The sequence below is a fragment of the Scyliorhinus canicula genome, chromosome 14 (genome assembly GCF_902713615.1).
Source record: "Scyliorhinus canicula chromosome 14, sScyCan1.1, whole genome shotgun sequence".
Lineage (NCBI taxonomy): Eukaryota > Metazoa > Chordata > Chondrichthyes > Carcharhiniformes > Scyliorhinidae > Scyliorhinus > Scyliorhinus canicula.
The window spans coordinates 32,290,749-32,312,266 of NC_052159.1; the positions used below are offsets into that span (position 1 = coordinate 32,290,749).

General features: G+C 46.6%; 1 protein-coding gene across 5 annotated transcripts in view; it reads left to right on the forward strand.

The window, feature by feature from the left end:
- The window catches only part of LOC119977436 (F-box-like/WD repeat-containing protein TBL1X), a 418,532-nt gene that overhangs the window by 315,519 nt on the left and 81,495 nt on the right, over positions 1-21,518 (forward strand). The window lies entirely within an intron of this gene.

Here is a 21,518-nt window from a genome sequence, read left to right on the forward strand (position 1 = left end):
CTTGACTCTTTCATCTCTTATAGTCCATGTTGCAGTCAGAGTGCGCCTCGCCTTTAAGAAGCATAGGCTGGCTTTAAGAGGCACAGGCTTGCCTTATGTGTACTGGCCTCAGATGAACTTAGGCCCCCTGCTTGAGGTGTGTCATCAAGCACCAGCGCATTCAGCACTGGGCTACACACAACCATCATTAGATTTAGCTGACAGCAAGAAGTTTGCATGCCGTCTGCATTATTAAAATAGGCACAGGCTATTGATGGGGGATTTCAGGGATGGTGCAGAGCGGGCATTAGACAGCTGAGGGACCTGTTTATTGATGGGAGGTTTATGAGCCTGGGGGAGTTGGAGGAGAAATTTAGGCTCCCCCGGGAAACATGTTCAGGTATCTGCAGGTAAAGGCATTTGCTAGACGGCAGGTGGAGGGATTCCCTTCGCTTCCCGCGAGGGGGGTGAGTGACAGGGTGCTTTCGGGGGTCTGGGTTGGAGAGGGGAAGATATCTGATAGCTACAAGGTTATGCAGGAGGCGGAAGAGGCGTCAGTAGAGGAGCTGAAAACTAAGTGGGAGGGGGAACTGGGGGATCGTGTGCGCGGCTTAGCCTCATCCAATTCAAGGTGCTGCACCGGGCCCACATGACTGGGACGAGGATGAGTAGGTTCTTTGGGGGTGAAGACAGGTTTGTCAGGTGCTCGGGGAGTCCAGCGAACCACGCCCATATGTTCTGGGCATGCCCGGCACTGGAGGAGTTCTGGAAGGGGGTGGCGAGGACGATGTCAAGGGTGGTGGGATCCAGGGTTAAGCCAGGCTGGGGACTCGCGATATTTGGGGTTGGGGTGGAGCCGGGAGTGCAGGAGGCGAAAGAGGCCAGTGTTCTGGCCTTTGCGTCCCTAGTAGCCCGGCGAAGGATCTTGCTACAATGGAAGGATGCGAGGAAAAGGGGGGAAGGGGGAGGGAAAAGGGGGGAAGGGGGAGGGAAAAGGGGGGAAGGGGGAGGGAAAAGGGGGGGAAGGGAAAAGGGAAAAGGGGGAGGGAAAAGGGGGGAGGGGAAGGGGAGGGAAAAGGGGGAGGGAAATGGGGGGGAGGGGGAGGGAGGAGGGAAAAGGGGGGAGAAGAGGGAAGGGGAGGGAAAAGGGGGGAGGGAGAAGGGGAAGGGAAAAGGGGGGGAGGGAGGGAAAGGGGGGAGGGAAAAGGGGGGAGGGAGAAGGGGGAGGGAAAAGGGGGGGAGGGAGGGAAAAGGGGGGGAGGGAGAAGGGGGAGGGAAAAGGGGGGGAGGGAGGGAAAAGGGGGGGAGGGAGAAGGGGGAGGGAAAAGGGGGGGAGGGAAAAGAGGGGGAGGGAAGGGGAGGGGGAGGGGGAGGGAAAAGGGGGGAAGGGGGAGGGGAAGGGGGGGAAAGGGGAGGGGGGACGATGACTATGTTCGTTTATTTAATTTTAATTTATTTTTAAGTTCTCTTCATTGGGGTTGGGGGGTGGGAGGGAGGGGATGCATGCGCTGTTACAGTTTGGGGGGTGTTACAGTTTTTATGGGTTATTTTGTTGCATTTCATTGTTTGTTATATTTTATATTTTCTGTAAAAAAAATTCCAATAAAAATTATTTTTTTTAAAAACGCACAGGCTAACTGCGCATCGCGCTTGCTGTGCCTGATTTGGGGACTATCCAATTCTGGCTCCTTTAAAATGTTACAAATTCTCGAAAATGTTTTTGTGGAACCAGGCTACATAACCAATACCTTTCTGGCAAAATGTCAGTTTTCTGTCCAGTTTTGGGTTCGTAGCCTTTTCTTTGAATCAAGTCATAACACATTCAAAAAAAGTTTAAAAATCACCTGCAGTTAATTTTATGTCCTAGATTGATAGAAATATTCAAGTTTGTTAGTTATCACTAAGATTATAAATTGGAGAGACAAACTAAGCAACATAATTCAAAAGTAAATGATTGTGTGGAGTGCTTCAAGCTATGATGGTGAATTGAGTTGCTGCTTAGATCCATGGAGCCCAATAAGGGTTTTATTTAAGGAAGTTGAATTGTTGAAATCAGATCAAATTGTTTAGATCCTCTGAGAGTTAAAGTTAGGCCAGTGTGGCTCCCACAGCAGTGAAAAGGAATAAGAAATGAATCGCTGTGCATATAAAATGTTGATTCAAAAGAATCATCACTTAATAGAGAGGTTACAACAATTTGTTAATTTGTTTTCAGGGAATTAGGATGCTTAAATTAGAAATTGCCCCATTATTTATTTCTTTGATCATTACTGCTGGATAAATAGCTTTAACGTCGAGGTTTGAAGCAGGTTTGTGATAGATAGATAGAGAAATACAGCACAGAACAGGCTCTTCGGCCCACGATGTTGTGCCGAACTTTTGTCCCAGGTTAATCATAGAATTTTGGACACTAAGGGCAATTTATCATGACCAATCCACCCAACCTGCACATCTTTGGACTGTGGGAGGAAACCGGAGTACCCGGAGGAAACCCACGCACACACGGGGAGGACGTGCAGACTCCACACAGACAGTGACCCAAGTCGAAATCGAACTTAAGACCCTGGAGCTGTGAAGCAATTGTGCTACCACAATGCTACCGTGCTGCCCTTAAGAAGAAATTAATCTACACTCCATTATTCTACCCTAATCCATGTACCTATCCAATAGCCGCTTGAAGGTCCCTAACGTTTCCGACTCAACTACTTCCACAGGCAGTGCATTCCATGCCCCCACTACTCTCTGGGTAAAGAACCTACCTCTGACATCCCCCCTATATCTTCCACCATTTACCTGAAATTTATGTCCCCATGTAATGGTTTGTTTCACCCGGGGGAAAAATCTCTGTGACTGTCTACTCTATCTATTCCTCTGATCATCTTATAAACCTCTTATCAAGTCGCCCCTCATCCTTCTCCGTTCTAATGAGAAAAGGCCTAGCACCCTCAACCTTTCCTCATAAGACCTACTCTCCATTCCAGGCAACATCCTGGTAAATCTCCTTTGCACCTTTTCCAAAGCTTCCACATCCTTCCTAAAATGAGGTGACCAGAACTGCACACAGTACTCCAAATGTGGCCTGACTAAGGTTTTGTACAGCTGCATCATCACCTCATGGCTCTTAAATTCAATCCCTCTGCTAATGAACGCTAGCACACCATAGGCCTTCTTCACAGCTCTATCCACTTGAGTGGCAACTTTCAAAGATCTATGAACATAGACCCCAAGATCTCTCTGCTCCTCTACATTGCCAAGAACCCTACAGTTAACCCTATATTCCGCATTCATATTTGTCGTTCCAAAATGGACAACCTCAGACTTGTCAGGGTTAAACTCCATCTGCCACTTCTCAGATCAGCTCTGCATCCTATCTATGTCTCTTTGAAGCCGACAACAGCCCTCCTCACTATCCACAACTCCACCAATCTTCGTATCATCTGCAAATTTACTGACGCACCCTTCAACTCCCTCATCCAAGTCGTTAATGAAAATCACAAACAGCAGAGGACCCAGAACTGATCCCTGCGGTACGCCACTGGTAACTGGGCTCCAGGCTGAATATTTGCCATCCACCACCATTCTCTGTCTTCTATCGGTAAGCTAGTTCGTTATCCAACTGGCCAAATTTTCCACTATCCCATGCCTCCTTACTTTCTGCATAAGCCTACCATGGGGAACCTTATCAAATGCTGTACTAAAATCCATGTACACTACATCCACTGCTTTACCTTCATCCACATGCTTGGTCACCTCCTCAAAGAAGTCAATAAAACTTGGAAGGCAAGACCTACCCCTCACAAATCCGTGCTGGCTATCCCTAATCAAGCAGTGTCTTTCCAGATGCTCAGAAATCCTATCCCTCAGTACCCTTTCCATTACTTTGCCTACCACCGAAGTAAGACTAACTGGCCTGTAGTTCCCAGGGTTATCCCTATTCCCTTTTTTGAACAGGGGCACGACATTCGCCACCCTCCAATCCTCTGGTACCACCCCTGTTGACAGCGAGGACGAAAAGATAATTGCCAACGGCTCTGCAATTTCATTTCTTGCTTCCCATAGAATCCTTGGATATATCCCGTCAGGCCCGGGGGCTTGTCTATCCTCAAGTTTTTCAAAGCACCCAACACATTTTCTTTCCTAACAAGTATCTCCTCGAGCTTACCAGTCTGTTTCACACTGTCCTCTCCAACAATATGGTCCCTCTCGTTTGTAAATACTGAAGAAAAATACTTGTTCAAGACCTCTCCTATCTCTTCAGACTCAATACACAATCTCCCGCTACTGTCCTTGATCGGACCTACCCTCGCTCTAGTCATTCTCATATTTCTCACATATGTGTAAAAGGCCTTGGGGTTTTCCTTGATCCTACCCGCCAAAGATTTTTCATGCCCTCTCTTGGCTCTCCTAATCCCTTTGTTCAGTTCCCTCCTGGCTATCTTGTATCCCTTCAGCGCCCTGTCTGAACCTTGTTTCCTCAGCCTTATATAAGTCTCCTTCTTCCTCTTAACAAGACATTCAACCTCTCTTGTCAACCATGGTTCCCTCACTCGACCATCTCTTCCCTGCCTGACAGGGACATACATATCAAAAACACGTGGTACCTGTTCCTTGAACAAGTTCCACATTTCACTTGTGTCCTTCCCTGACAGCCTATGTTCCCAACTTATGCACTTCAATTCTTGTCTGACAGCATTGTATTTACCCTTCCCCCAATTGTAAACCTTGCCCTGTTGCACGCACCTATCCCTCTCCATTACTAAAGTGAAAGTCACAGAATTGTCGTCACTACCTCCAAAATGTTCCCCCACTAACAAATCTATCACCTGCCCTGGTTCATTACCAAGTACCAAATCCAATATGGCCTCCCCTCTGATCGGACAATCTACATACTGTGTTAGAAAAGCTTCCTGGACACACTGCACAAACACTACCCCATCCAAACTATTTGATCTAAAGAGTTTCCACTCAATATTTGGGAAGTTGAAGTCACCCATGACTACTACCCTGTGACTTCTGCACATTTCCAAAATCTGTTTCCCAATCTGTTCCTCCACATCTCTGCTGCTATTGGGGAGCCTATAGAAAACTCCCAACAAGGTGACTGCTCCTTTCCTATTTCTGACTTCAACCCATATTACCTCAGTAGGCAGATCCCCCTCGAACTGCCTTTCTGCAGCTGTTATACTATCTCTAATTAACAATGCCACCCCCCTCCACCTCTTTTACCATCCTCCCTAATCTTGTTGAAACATCTATAACCAGGGACCTCCAACAACCATTTCTGCCCCTCTTCTATCCAAGTTATATGATGTTCTGTCTCTATCAAAGATAGAAGGAGCTTCGTTGCAAGCCAGGACAGATCAATTTTGATGTGATCACTCGTGTGCACTCGAATCGTTAACTCAGTTTCTCTCCCCACGGATGCTGCCAGACCTGCTGAGTCTTTCCAGCATTTTCTGTTTTTATTTCAAACATCAGGCGCCTGCTGAATGTGATCATGACCCCATCTGGGAAGAGAACATTTGAGGTGATCGTCTCCCTGGACACTGAAAAGACCTTCGACTGAGTCAAATGGAAGTACCTCATAGAGGCACTGGAGCGGTTCGGGCTTGGAACAGGTTTCAACACCTGGGTGAAACCCCTGTACAATGCTCCCATGGCGAGCGTGCAGACAAACACCATCAGCTCTAAGTACTTCCATCTTCATAGGGACACAAGACAGGGATGCCCATTATCCCCACTGCTGTTCGCTCTATGCGCACCCCCCCAGCCCCCCCGGCTCGGCGATTCTCTGTCTGGGATGGGCCGAATGGCAGCAAAAAAAAAATCCCAGTCCCGCCGGCAGCGTCCACGTATGGTCTTGCCCAGCAGGACATTGGCGTGCATCCTTCCAGGGGTAGCCTGGTGGGGGGGATCTGACCGGGGGGGGGGGGCCCTGCTGTGGCCTGGCCCGCGATCGGGGCCTACCAATCGGCGGGTCGGGCTGGGGGCCTCTTTTACTCCACGCCAGCCCTGTAGCCCTACGCCATGTTGTGTCGGGGCCAGCGTGGAGAAGGAAACCACTGCGCATGCGTGCAATTGCACCGGTCGTAGTGCGCATGCGTGCATTCGCGCCGGTCGTTCTGCGAATGCTCAGACCCGCGGTGCCCATTTGACGCCGGTATCGGCAGCTGGAGCTGCGTGGGTCGCTCCAGTGCCATGCTGGCCTCATGTAGCGCTCAGAATCGCTGCTCCTGGGGGCCTTCTGACGCCGTCGTAAAACATGATGGCGTTTACAACGGCGTCAACACTTAGCCTCAGGATCAGAGAATCCCGCCCCCTATCAGTTAAGCTGCTTCCAAGTCGACAGTTCAGCTTTACCAATATGCTTTATTTGTTGCGGCTCCCTGCATCAGCAAATAAATCATGTACTCAGTTATTTTTGAAATTTGCAGTCTTTCTTCGTTAGACAAAATCACTTCACAAATACCTCAATACTAAATGGTATAAAGGTATTTGCCAATCATGCAATGAAGGAACACAATGGTTAGTTTCTATAAATGGTGTCAATTAACTTCAAAGGGAAAATTAATGTAAGAAATAATGTAGTGAATAGAAAGGTCCCTTCTCCCTTAAAGGGCATCTTTATCTCTCTATTTTTAAAACTAAATTCTTTTCTTTTCCCAATTAAGGGGCAATTTAGCGTGGCCAATCCACCTACGCTGCCATCTTTTTATGTTATGGGGGTTAAGACCCATGCGACATGGCGAGAATGTGCAAACTCCACACGGGCAGTGGCCCGGGGCCAGGACCGAACCCGGGTCCTCAGTGCTGTGAGGCAGCAGTGCTAACCACTGCTCTGCCGTGCTACCCCTTTACAGGGAGTCTTAAAGGGTGTAGTTGGACAGGCCATTATTTTTTTAAAAATTGATGTAGGATTCAACAGTAAAACCCAGCATGCTCACATTTTCTTGATATGAGCAAAAAAAAAGTCTGTTTAATAAATCTGCCAGCAATTTGATCCAAAAGTCAATTGCAATGCAATTGTATAAAATTACAGCAAAAGTTGTATATTCATAATTTGTGCTTGGGACCTCACTGGCTCGAGAAATTTGATTTTTATGGTTCCTTGTTGATAAATTTCCGTTCCAGTGACCTGAATTTGTAGAACAGTGTAAATGAATATTACAAGTGCACTACAAAATGAATAAAAGTGCTATTCGTACCAATTTTGTTTTATATCGCATATTTTGACTTGTGCTTATACAATGACTGGCTTTAAACTTCAGCCAAAGTTTAATTTACTAAAAGAACTTTGTAACATCAAGCTTCCCACGATAGCTACTGTAGCTACCACTGAAGGAAAATGCTAAATCATTTAAAAAATAATAATTTTAGAGTACCCAATTCATTCTTTTTCCAATAAAGGGTCGATTTAGCGTGGCCAATCCACTACCGTGTTCATCTTTGGGTTGTGCGGGAAAAACCCACGCAAGCACGGGGAAAATGTGCAAACTCCACACGAACAGTGACCAAGAGCCGGGATCGAACCTGGGACCTCGGCGCCGTGAGGCAGCAGTGCTAACCGCTGCGCTGTGCTGCTCTAAATCCTACATGAATTGACTATTCCCCACCTTGCATTGATAGAGACGTTTGTTGAAATATGAAAGAGTGCTAAGATCCTAGACGATGGAAGCCTGCCAAAGAGTATAGTAAGGTTTGGCCAGTTTAAAATCTTCCATGCACATCTTCCAGGAACAGCTTGTCAGCATTGTTCCCAATTTAATGCAGTTGGTCCAAACCTTCAGCTGTTTAAATAATTTTCCATTTTACATTGTATCAAGAATGTGCTTTATTTTTTTTTATAAATTTAGATTAGCCAATTATTTTTTCCAATTAAGGGGCAATTTAGCGTGGCCAATCCACCTACTCTGCACATTTTTGGGTTGTGGGGGCGAAACCCACGCAGACACGGGGAGAATGTGCAAACTCCACACGGACAGTGACCCAGAGCCGGGATCGAACCTGGGACCTCAGCGCCGTGAGGCGGTTGTGCTAACCACTAGGCCACCGTGCTGCCCTGTGCTTTATTTTTAATTGAAATTTTCCTCCCTCAACGAGGTTACCTTTGCTGGGAAAGATGGTCTTGTAAGTACTGGCCACTCTCACCAAGTGTCCACTCCTCGTTCGTGATTCAGGAACACTTCAGTGTCACCATGTTATTTGACTGTGGGGACAGAACAGGAAAAGACACCTTTTTCCCCTGCTGGTGTCTTCACACACAATTTTGAGCAGCGCCATTAAATAGTGAGCAGGGAAGTGATTTTCCCAGTATTTTCCCATTTATAAAATTTGCCGATTAACACATACATAGCTTCTCCTATTGCAGCAGTTTTAGATTTTGATGTATTATGAAAATATCCCATTATTAAGAATAGAGTCAGAAAATGCTGGAGCCATCCAGGTCAGTTACCATTTGGAAAGATCAGGTAAGTTAGCATTTTATATATAATAATCTTTATTGTCACAAGTAGGCTGACATTAACATTGCAATGCAGTTACTGTGAAAAGCCCCGAGCTGCCACATTCCGACACCTGTTCGAGCACACTGAGGGAGAATTCAGAATGTCCAATTCACCTTACAGCATGGGACTTGTGGGTGGAAACCGGAGCACTAGGAGGAAACTCACGCAGACATTTTTTTTTTTTTTTTATAAATTTAGATTACCCAATTATTTTTTCCAATTAAGGGGCAATTTAGCATGGCCAATCCACCTACTCTGCACATCTTTGGGTTGTGGGGGTGAAACCCACGCAGACACGGGGAGAATGTGCAAACTCCACATGGACAGTGACCCAGAGCTGGGATCGAACCTGGGACCTCAGCGCCGTGAGGCGGTTGTGCTAACCACTAGGCCACCGTGCTGCCCAACTCACGCAGACATGGGGAGAACGTGCAGACTCCGCACAGATGGTGACCTAAGCCGGGAATCGAACCGGGGACCCTGACGCTGTGAGGCAACAGTGGACTCTTCATCAAAATTGGAGGCTGTTACAAACATTTAAAAAGGAATAAGCTGCTGCTTCACGGCACCGAGGTCCCAGGTTCAATCCCGGCCCTGGGTCACTGTCCGTGTGGAGTTTGCACATTTTCCCCATGTCTGCGTGGGTCTCACCCCTACAACCCAAAGATGTGCAGGCTAGGTGGATTGGCCACGCTAAATTGCCCCTTGTATGGAAAAAATTAATTGGGTACTCTAAATTTATTTTTAAAAAGAAGGCAATTTCATTGCATGTGCTGAAATGATATTGAAATAGAGCAATACAAAGCAGAAAGTAATAAATTGAAGACGTTTTAGTGTGTTTATGAAGTAGAATGGAAGCTAAAGGAATTGAGGGAACAAGACAGGTCGAAATGGAAGCTCAAAATCTTCTCAAAGTGAAGTATGTGAGGTAGTGGTATTGTCACTGGACTGGTGATCTAGGGTTTCAAATTCCATCTTGGCAGCTGGTGGCAATTGAATCCAATAAATATCTAAAATTAAAGTATAATGATGACCGAATAACCATTGTCGATTGTCATTAAAAAAAAAACCCAGCTGGTTCACTAATCTCTGTCAGGGAAGGAAATCTGCAGTCCTTACCCGGACTGGCCGACATGTGACTCCACAGCAATGTGGCTGACTCTTAAATGGCAGCACGGTGACACAGTGGTTAGCACCACTGCCTCACAGGTTAAATTCCTGCCTCGGGTGACTGTGTGGAGTTTGCACTTTATCCCCCTGTCTGCATGGGTTTCCTCCGGATGCGCCGGTTTCCATCCACAGCCCAAAGTTGTGCAGGTTAGGTGGATTGGCCAGGCTAAATTGCCCCTCAGTGTCCAAAAGGTTAGGTGGGTTTACAGGAATAGAGTGGAGGCATGGGCTCAAGTAGGGTACTCTTTCCAAGGGCCAGTGCAGACAAGGTGGCTCTTTCTGCATTTATATGACTAATGCCCTCTGAAATGGCCTGGTATCAACTGCTACAAAGTCAATAAAAAGGAAAAGATCACCGCCATCAACCTAAGCACTTGGCAAACGCTGCCCTGTCGACTTTGCAAAGTCCTCCTTACTTACATCTGGGAGCTTGTGCCAAAATTGAGAGAACTGTCACACAGACTAGTCAAGCAACAACCTGACATAGTCGTACTCACGGGATCATAACGTTATAACCCTACAGGAGGCCAAGGGATCTGCATCCTCAGATCCCTCGGGCCTCACCTAGATGAGGGGGCGGAACTAGCTACCCCCTTAAACCAGGGGCCTCTGGGACATAAATACCCCGGCCCAAGTGTGGGCCGGTTGCAGGAGACCCTCTGGGAGTAGGAGGTGTTCTGAAACACTTTTGTACAGTCATCGTTCTGAGTGGTCGCTTGCCTGGGACTTTACACATACCTTACAGATAATATTCCAGACACCACCATAGCCATCCCTGGGTATGCCCTATCTCACCGGCAGGACAGACCCAGCAGAGGTGGCAGTGCAGTGGTATACAGTCGGGAGGGTGTAGCCATCTAAGATGGCCACCTGCAAAGGACCATGGGAATCATGGCCAACCCAGGACTGAGATAGATACAGAGCCTATGTGTATCGGAAACACAGGTAAGATAGATGCGGGCAGGTTGTTTCCACTGGCGGGTGAAAGCAGAACCCGGGGACATAGCCTCAAAATAAGGGGAAGTAGATTTAGGACTGAGTTTAGGAGGAACTTCTTCACCCAAATCTATGGAATTCCTTGCCCAGTGAAGCAGTTGAGGCTCCTTCAGTACATGTTTTTAAGGTAAAGATAGATAGTTTTTTGAAGAATAAAGGGATTAAGGGTTATGGTGTTCGGGCCGGAAAGTGGAGCTGAGTCCACAAAAGATCAACCATGATCTCATTGAATGGCGGAGCAGGCTTGAGGGGCCAGATGGCCTACTCCTGCTCCTAGTTCTTATGTTCTTATGCAACCAGATCTGATCGAAACCCCCGCTCGTTTGCATTTTAATGGCCCATTTTCCCAGGACAATAGAACTCCAATCAAGCAACCGGTACAGCCACAGACTGATCGGCGCCACTCCCCTTACTCAGAAAGCACAACTGCCAAGGTCAATGACCGCTAAGGACCCGCCCAGCTACCAAGGCACCCGCCTTTTATTGGCCGAAATCGAAGACAGTGATCAGAACCCCGTCGAACTATTGGATCCAAGGTTAAGGACCGCCCCAAAGAGTGTGAAATCCCAGAGGGATAAAAGAGGACACAGCCATGTGGTCTGTCTCTTTTGGAACAGCTAGCCAAGTTCAAGACCAGCGATCGCTACCTGGCGGATGAGCCCAGCAGAGACAGAGCCACTTTCTTCGAACCAGCCAAATGAAATCCAGATAAAGGCCTTATCCACTTGCACAGTGCCGGTCACCCTGAAGTTAAGTATAGGTTATTGTAGCTGATAGGTGTAGTTTATCTCATAGTAGATATTGTGTTTGCATGTCGAGACAACTCTTGTGTATGTAAATAAACCATCTTTTGAACTAACTAACTGGTTGTGTGGTTGTTTGATCGATATAAGGGAAGGCTTGTGGTTCACCAACATTATTATAGAGCAACAAGGGAGTTGACCTGGGAATCCTCAACATTGACTCTGGATCCCATGAAGTCTCATGGCTTCAAGTCAAACATGGGCAAGGAAATTTCCTGCTGATTACCACGTACCATCCATCCTCGGCTGATGAGTCAGTACTCCTCCATGTTGAACACCATTTTGGTGTACTCTGGCGACTTCAAGTAGGGGACTTCAATGCCCATCAAGAGTGGCTCAGTAGTATCGCTGCTGATAGAGCTTACCGAGTCCTGAAGGACATAACTGCTAGGTTGGCTCTGCAACAGATGGTGAGGGATACAACAAGAGCGAAAAACACCAACCTGCCTGCCGGAAATGCAGCTGTCCATGACAGTATCAGTAGGAGTGACCGCCGCACAGTCTTCACATTGAGGATACCATCCATCCTGTGTGTGGCACTACCATCGTGCTACATGAGATAGATTCAGCACTGATCTAGCAAGTCAAGACTGAGGCGCTGTGGACCAGCAACAGCAGCAGAATTGTACTCGGCCACAATCTGTAACATCATGGCCTGGCATATCCCCCACTCTGCCATTGCCAGCAAGCCAGGAGATCAACCTAGTTCAATGATGAGTGCAGGAGGGCATGCCAGCAGCAGAACCAGGCATACTGAAAAATGAGGTGTCAACCTCAGGGTGGCACGATGGTACAGTGGTTACCCCTGCTGCATCACTGCGCCAGGGACACAGGTTTAAATCGGGCCTTGGGTGATTGTCTGTGTCGAGTTTGCACTTGCTCCAGTTTCCTCCCATAGTCCAAAGATGTGCAGGTTTGATGGTAGCCTAGTTAAAATTGGCCCATATGTTAGGTGAGGTTACGTGGATACTGCAGGGAGTGGGTTGAGGTTAGGATGCTCTTTCAGAGGGTCGATACAGACCTGATGGGCTGAATGGCTATCTTCTGCACTGTAGGGATTCTATTCTATGACCTGGTGAAGTTCTAATACAGGATTACTTGCCAAACAACATAAGCAGCAAGTGATCGACAGAGCTAAGTGATCCCACAACCAACGGATCAAATCTGAGCTCTGCCACATCCAGTCGTGAATGTTGGTGGACAAATAAACAACTCACTGGAGGAGGAGACTCCACAAATATCCCCATCCTCAGGAGCCCAGCACATCTTAATAGTCAACCAAAAGTGCCAAGTGGGTAATCCATCTCGGTCTCCAGTGGTCCCCAGCATCACTGGTGCCAGTCTTCAGCCAATTCGAGTCGCCCCACGTGATATCAAGAAACAGCCAAAGGGACTGCAAAGACTATGGGCCCTGACAATATCCCGGTAATAGTATTGAAGACTTTTGCTACAGAACTTGCCGTACTCCTAGCGAAGCTGTTCCATTACAACTACAACACTGGCATCTACCAAGCAGTGTGGAAAAATTCCGAGGTATGTCCTGTACTCCAAAGAAAAAAGGCAGAACAAAAACCAATTACCGCCTTATCCGTCGACACTCAGTCATCAGTAAAGTGATGGCAGGGTCATCAACAGTGCTATCAAGTGGCACTTCCTTAGCAATAACTTGCTCACTGACGCTCCGGTTGTTTTCCGCCAGGCTCACTCAACTCCTGACCTCAGTCCATCCTTGGTTCAAACATGGAGAAAACAGCTAAACTCCAGACGTGAGGTTACAGTGATTGTCATTGACATCAAGGCAGCATTTGATCGAGTATGGCATCAAGGAGCCCTAGCAAAACTGGAGTCAATGGGTGTGGGGGTGTGGTGAACCCTCCACTGGTTGGAGTCATACCTTGCACAAAGGAAGATGGTTGTCGTGGTTGGAGGTCAGTCATCTCCGTCCCGGGGCAACACTGCAGGAGTTCTTCAGGGTAGTGTCATAAGGTCAGATATGGAGGTGTTCGCTGATGGTTCGCTGATGATTGCACAATGTTCAGCACTATTCATGACTCCTTAGGCACTGAAGCAGTCCATATCCAAATGCAGCAAGAAATACAGATAGAGATAATCTTAAATAGAGAAAATCAAACCATCACCCTTGACATTCAATGGCATTACCGCCACTGAATCCACCACCATCAACAACCTGGGGTTACCATTGATCTCAAACTGAACTGGACTAGCCATCTAAATACCATGGCTACAGGAAGTCAAAAGCTAGGAATTCTGCGGCGAGTAACTTACCTCCTGACTCCCCAAAGCCTGTCCACATCTATAAGGCAACAGTCAGGAGTGTAATGGGAATGCTCTCCACTTGCCTGGATGAGTGCAGCTCCAACAACACTCGAGAAGCGTGGCACCATCCAGGACAAAGCAGCCGCTTGATTGGCACCCCTTCCATAAAGATGCCCTCCTTCCATCACCGATACACAGTAGCAGCAGTGTGTACTATCTACAAGATGCACTGCAGGAACTCACCAAGGCTCCTTCGGCCGCACCTTCCAAACCCATGACCACTACCATCTAGAAGGACAAGGGCAGCAGATACATGGGAACAGCCCCATCTGCAAGTTCTCCTCCAAGTCACTCACCACCCTAACGTGGAAATATATCGCCGTTCTTCACTGTCGCTGGGTCAAAATTCTGGAGCCCTCTGCCTAACAGTACAGTGGGTATGCCTAGATGAACTGCAGCCTTTCAAGAAGATAGCTCGCCACCACCTTTTCAAGTGCAATTTGGGATGGGCAACAAATGGTGGCTTCACCAGCGACGTCCACATCCCCTAAAAAGTGAATAAAGAAAAAGGTTCCAGGAACATGGGACAAAATGAAAAGGATCTAGAAGATAACCATCTAGAAGATAACCATTCAATTGGATGTTGCTAAGATCCACATAAAACCTGAACTAATGGGAGCTACATCACCGAGGTTGAGAGGCACGATTACAAACTTCAGTAAAGATATGAATCGTGTCTTACATTATGATCGGAAATCAGTCTACCAAAACTTTTAAAAAATAAATTTAGAGTGCCCAATTCACTTTTCCAATTAAGGGGCAATTTTTTAGCGTGGCCAATCCACCTAGCCTGCACATCTTTGGGTTCTGGGGGTGAAACCCACACAAACACAGGGAGAATGTGCAAACTCCACACAGACGGTGACCCAGAGCTGGGATCGAATCTATGACCTCAGTGCCGTGAGGCAACAGGGCAAACCCACAGCGCCACCGTGCTGCCCAGTCTGCCAAACGTGGCAATTTTTGCATGTTGCACAATCTGGATTCAAGGGGCATTGTACATTCACCCATCACTGTCAAGTGCAGGGCGATAAAATGGGGATTACTACCGACTGCACCATAGGTGATAAACCACAAATGTCAAAATCTGATTGAGAATGACTTCAACAATAATAACAAATGAATAGTTATGAATAACTTCCTGTTTTGGATTACTATTATGAATGTTGTTTGTTGTTTTTGTCTCATTATCTATTTTACTGTAAATACAAATGGTATGTTTGGTCCAGATTTCCAGTTCGCTAGATAGTCATGCTGCAAAAAATGTTATGTCACTTTGTATGTAAATAGCCTAATTTTAGGAATAGAGAGAAAGAACAGAGAGAGGCTGGGAAGTCTTTGGAGAGTAACGCACCAGATTTCTCTGTCCACCATCTACAAGGCACAAGTTAGGAGTGTGATGGAATATTTGCTACTCACCGGGATGAGTGCAGCCCCAACAACACAATAAGCGTGACCCCATTCAGGTCAAAGCAACCCGCTTGGTTAGCACTCCTTCCACCATTTCTCTGTGGCAGCACCAAGGTTCCTTTGACAGCTACTTACACCTAGAAGCAGCAGATTTGAAAAATTCACTCTTGGATGCTAGCTGGGCCATTTCAGAGGCATCTGAGGTGCTAGATGAGGGATGGTAAAGTTCCCCTTCCCTAGTGTACCAGATGATTTTTATGACGGTTGACAATGATTTAACGGTCATCCTTACTTAGACTTTTAATTCCTGGTTTTTATCAAAATTTCACTGTCTTCCATGTGGGATTCGAACCCGGGTCCCCCCGGAGCATTCCCCTGGGTCTCTAAATCACAATTCCAGTGAGAATACCACTCCACCATCATCTCTCCCTCCATGGGAACACCACCACCACCTTCCTCTCCAAGCCATTCTGACTTGTAAATATATTGCTATTCCTTTACTGTCATTGGGTCAAAATCCTGGAGTTCCCTCCCTAACAGCACAGTGGGTGTACCTACACTGCATGGATTGCATTGATCAAGAATTCAGTTCACCACCCCCTTCTCCAGGGCAATTAGGATGGGCAATAAATATTGGCTGAGCCAACAATGCCCGTATCCCGTGAAAGATTTTAAAAAGTACATTTCGCAAACTAAGAAATAGAACAGCTTTCAAAGAAGAAAACTGTTCAAACACATTGATTAAGTGAGTGGGACGAATGATGGGCAGTGTAGACGACGAAAAAGTGTATTTTTGGCTTACGATTGACAGAAGGGGGGATCTCTGAGTGGTAAAGCTCTCAGTGCTAGCCGAGTAAAGCAATTTAGAGCTCAGATAATTGACACTAAAAGCGATTTCATGGATCCAAAAAGCAATTGTCGGGCTTAATCCGAGGAATAAGGGGCTGGTTAGCACAGTGGGCTGAACAGCTGGCTTGTAATGCAGAACAAGGCAGCAGTGCGGGTTCAATTCCCGTACCAGCCTCCCTGAACAGGCGCCGGAATGTGGCGACTAGGGGCTTTTAACATTAACTTCATTGAATTCTACTTGTGACAATAAGCAATTATTATAATCAAAAGTCTGCTATGCTGAGCACTAGACAAACTAATTTACAATTTTGGGGGGAGATTTTAACTTTTGGGCAGCCACCTGACTGCTCTTCAGTAAAGAGGTTACTCAGGCGTCAGTTAAATAAAGCCAGAGAAATTGGTGTCCTGATGGAACTCACTGAATTCAGGGCCACGCAAAGTCCTGAAGGCCTTGAGTAGGCCCTGGTCAGAATTAGGGAAGCGAGAGAAGAGCCCAGGGCGGCATTGCCTCAGATTCTGAAAAATTATTTAACACTAATCTTATTTGAGCCTCTTTGGTTGGATGGTCAGCAGAATAATTTCTGCATGAAGCACACTCCACTCGGTTCAGTCTTAAAACAGTGATTTGCATTTTAAAAGGGGGCGTTCACCTGAACCAAGCTGAAGGTTTAGCTGCCCAATGGAAAATGGCGATTTCAGGAATGTTGATGTCCCCGGGGGTGAGAAATCTACTAATCCCATCATCGTCGTCCTGTTAATGCTTATTTTTGTGATTTTCAAAATCAGTCCCAATCAGTCTTCTTCTTAGGAAGGATATACTGGCCTTGGAGAAAAATCAATCGTTCTTTTGGAATGTAAGGGTCTGAGTTATGATGGGATTCTGGATAAACTAGGGATGTAATTGTAATTTATACAAGACCCTGTAATACTTTTAGATCCTGCAATTTTCTATAGGGGCCTACCTACATGGTCAACACGTAGCGTAACATCGTGGGCCTGTAGTGTCCTTCCTTGTTAACTAAACATTAATTGCCATGCACGATGAAATATCTGTGGCTGCAGTTCAAAATTCTGCCATATTAGCTTTGCATATTTCGTCAGATGGGAGCATGACTACAGTATTGCAGTAAAAACTCTCACTATGCCTGGGCCCTGAAATTACTCTGCGAGTTGCTGCACCCCCCCCCCCCCCCCCCCCCCCCCCACCTGTAATGCCAATCCCAAGCGAAAGGGACCGTTGCATGATAAAAACAAATTCATGAATTGTGCCTGCCTGAACCATCGCAAACAGCGGGGAGAAGATCCAACGTGACCCAGTGAAATATCTTTTGATCCTACTGAAGAAAGGGTGAAAAGAGACTTGTGTGGAGCATAAATTCATAGGCCTGTTGGGGATAATGGCCTGTTTCTGTGCTGTGAATACTTTGTAAGAAGGTAATTGAGTACCGATACGTTTGCCCTGCGGCATTAAGCAATGCAATTGGAAAGCTGGTAATGTGCTTTCACAGCCTCAAAGTGGCACCCTTCCATTTTAAACTACCCTATACTGACTGATGTATTATAAATCTGTGATTATCTTACAGTATTTTGGACTATTTAAATTTTGAAATTATCTGAATAATTTTCAATTGTTACTTTGCAGAAATAGATGTAAGAGGAAGTCCAAAAAACAATTGTAGCTTTCACCTTCAGTGAATTGCTGACACACCCTTTTATTGTTATGCTTATGTTCGTGGAAGAATTACAAACTTGTTACCCACAATGAATTACTATATATGCGATAGGACTCTGTTCTTATATAAACTTGATCTAAAGTAAGCTGTGAACCACTTACTACGGAATGTTATTTCCTGTACACATAACGAGTATTAGAGGTTAAGAGGAAACAAAGCCACGTCGGCTGAGAAAGCATTTAGACAGAAGAAAAAGACATGGGTTTGGATTCTTCGCTCCCCGACGCTGAAAACTTGTTTGGCGACAGGGCAGAGAATTGGTTTTGATGGCGAAATCGTTTTTAAAATTCTCCGCCCCCCCCCCCCCCGCGAAAAACGGCATACTTGTGGAGTACACCACCACCAATATCCACTGCCTCAGGCCATTTCCTGAGGCCCGCCCCGTGATGCTCTGTCCCTGACCTGCCGAATGCCCGACAGCGTGGGACTCTCATGGTCCAGCCGTTCAGGAACTTCGCGGGATGGCTGCGGACTCAGTCCGTGGCCGCCAATCGGGGAAGGGCTTAATTCGGGGCTGGGGGGCAATGTATGCGGGTGGTCTGGGGCATGCGAGTGGCCGATGAGGGGCACTATTTTGCCGGTCCAGGTCCGTGGGCTGAATCCGTCTTGGAGCACGGCGCAGCCGCTGCAGACCGCCGCCGTGTGCATGCACAGCCTTTGACCCGGAAATGCTGGGGCCCGTATCAGCAGCTGGAGCTGCGAGCTCTACGATGGCTGCCTGCTAGTCCCCTGCAAAATGGTGAATCTGTGGCATTGTGACGCAAGTTTTCCTGGCGCAAAAGACCACAGTTTTCACAACGGCGTGGAGACTTAGTCCCCAAAATAGAATCCAGCCCATGAAATTCCCTGAGGTTTGTGCCATTCATATGTAAACTCTGGTAGAGGAGCCATGGACATTTTTGCCAGTTTTCCAGGGCTTCCATAGTTTCTCTGCCAAAGCTACCAGAGAGCAGAAAAATCCTATAAACTGAGCCAATTTGGTTTGGAACTGCAATGCCCCAAAGCACATTTCCACTGTTTAACAAAACAGGCATTACAGCTTGATATTGAGTTGCCGACAAAACCATCTGCTGTTTATAGGCTGTGTTGAATAATATCTTGTATCATCGCTATTCCCAAACTGTAACATTGAAAGAACCAGGACCCCCGTTTCATTGAAGTAATGCATTCTCTCATTGCTGAGGTGACAGAAATTGAAATGTTCTTTGTGCTGAATTTGATATATTGTCTGAAGTTTCAAGCCTAAAGCAAACTGATTTCAGTAGGCATTGCATCATTGATTGTGCCTACATCCAGATATTTGCAGAAAGTATTTCCTTGAAATTCCTCATACTGATACTTTTGAAAAGAGGAAGTGGGAAATAACAATAACTCACATGTACCTGCTGTTGTTAATGCTGTAAAACAGCTAAAAGCATTTTCAGAAGTCAGTTGGAGGGGGTCAGACCTGAGCATGAGACAGGTGGAGAGTTGAAAAGTAGTTGAAGGTTTTCCCGAAGAGGATAACTTTAAAAGGGATCTATGAAGCTGGGAGAGTTGTGCCAAGCCAAAGAGAATCCCACAATGCCTGAAGGCATAAATCACAATGATAGAAGGTAATGAGGTTCACATTTGAACAGCTTTAGACGAGTGGAAGTTATGAATTGGGATTTTACAACAACAACTTCACTAGTGCTCTTTGGATCATAGAATCCCTGCAATACAGAAGAAGGCTATTCAGCCCATTGAGTCTGCAGTGAACCTCTGAAAGAGCAACATACTTAGGCTCACGTCCCCACCCAACCCCGTAACCCCACCTAACCTTTGGACACTAACAGGGCAACTTAGCATGGCCAGTCAACCTAGCCGGCACATCTTTGGGCTGTGGGAGGAAACCAGAGCACCTGAAGGAAACCCACGATGACACGGGGAGAAAGTGCAAACTCTACACCGCATTCACCCAAGGCCGGAATTGAACCTGGGTCCCTGGCGCTGTGAGGCAGCAGTGCTAACACTGCAAGATGCCTTTATGTTAAATGTGATATTTTGTATATAAGATGAAGCATGGCACTGAGCCACATGAGGAGGGAGATACCAAGAGCTTGGTCAAAGAGGTTGGTTTTAAGAAGCGTCTTAAAGCAAGAAAAAGAGGGCATTCTAGAGCAGGGCCTGGGCAACTGAAGGCATAGGCACCAATGTTGGAGCCGTTATGATTGGGAATGCAAGGGTAGCATGGTGACGCAGTGGTTAGCACTGTCTCCTCACGTCGCCAAGGTCCCAGGTTCGATCCCGGCTCTGGGTCTCTGTCCGTGTGGAGTTTGCACATTCTCCCCGTGTTTGCGTGGGTTTCGCCCCCACAACTCAAAGATGTGCAGGGTAGGTGAATTGGCCACGCTAAATTACCCCTTAATTGGAAAAAATGAATTGGGCACTCTTAATTTATTGAAAAAATAATTGGGAATGCTAGAATTAGAGGAGCGCAGACATCTCTGAGGAGTGCAAGGTCCAAGGAGATCAGAGATGGGGAAAGGACACAGAGGGAAGGTAAAACAAGGATGAAAATTTTAAAATCAAGACAGGGCAGCACGGTGGCATAGTGGTTAGCATAGGTGCTTCACAGCTCCAGGGTCCCAGGTTCGATTCCCAGCTTGGGTCACTGTCTGTAGAGAGTCAGCACGTTCTCCCCATGTCTGCTTGGGTTTCCGTCGGGTGCTCCAGTTTCCTCCCACAGTCCAAAGATGTGCAAGTTACGTGGATTGGTCATGCTAAATTGCCCTTAGTGTCCAAAAAAGGTCAGGTTACTGAGTTACGGGAATAGGGTGGAGATGTGGGTGCTTTCCAAGAATCGATGGGCCGAATGGCCTCCTTCTGCACTGTAATTTCTATGATTCTATGAATCTATGAAGACTTTGCTTTAAGTCAGCAAGCACAGGCGTGATACGGTACTGACTGCGGAATAAAATTTCTGTAATGCACAGCAAGCAGAGTTAGAATCTCCAAACGAATGGGGTGTTAAGTTCGCACAGCATTGGATCCAGCCTGAGCATGCAACTAGGAACAGAATTAAGTTCGGGGGGGAGGCGTTGCCAGGGAAGAGGAAATGTGACAGCCTTAGTACTGCACTTGAGTGCCATCCCTGACTTTTCTACTCAAGTCCTGGAGTGGGCCTTGAAATTAGATCTTGCCTATGATGAACAGGAAGAAGTTCTAGGTCTCGCTAGCTTTAAGAAAAGCAGTCAACGGGCAGCACGGTGGCCTAGTGGCTAGCACAACCACCTCACGGCGCTGAGGTCCCAGGTTCGATCCCGGCTCTGGGTCACTGTCCGTGTGGAGTTTGCACGTTCTCCCCGTGTCTGCGTGGGTTTCGCCCCCACAATCCAAAAATGTGCAGAGTAGGTGGATTGGCCACGCTAAATTGCCCCTTAATTGGAAAAAATAATTGGCTAATCTAAATTTTAAAAAAAAAGAAAAGCAGTCAGATAACCTGGTGTCAGTCAGAGAGTCAAGTATGGCGAGGGCGAGGAGAAAATCCAGGGACCCAAGGTAATGCTCTGGGGTCCCAGGTTCGAATCTCACCATGGCAGACGGTGAAATTTTAATTCAATAAAAATCTGAAATTAATAGTCTTAATATTTACCATGGTAGTTAACAAAGTCATGGTTGATTGTTGTAACAAAAAATACTTCTAGTTTACTAATATCCTTTAGGGAAAGAAATCTGCCGGCCTCATCTGGTCTGGCCTACATACTGCTCCAGAA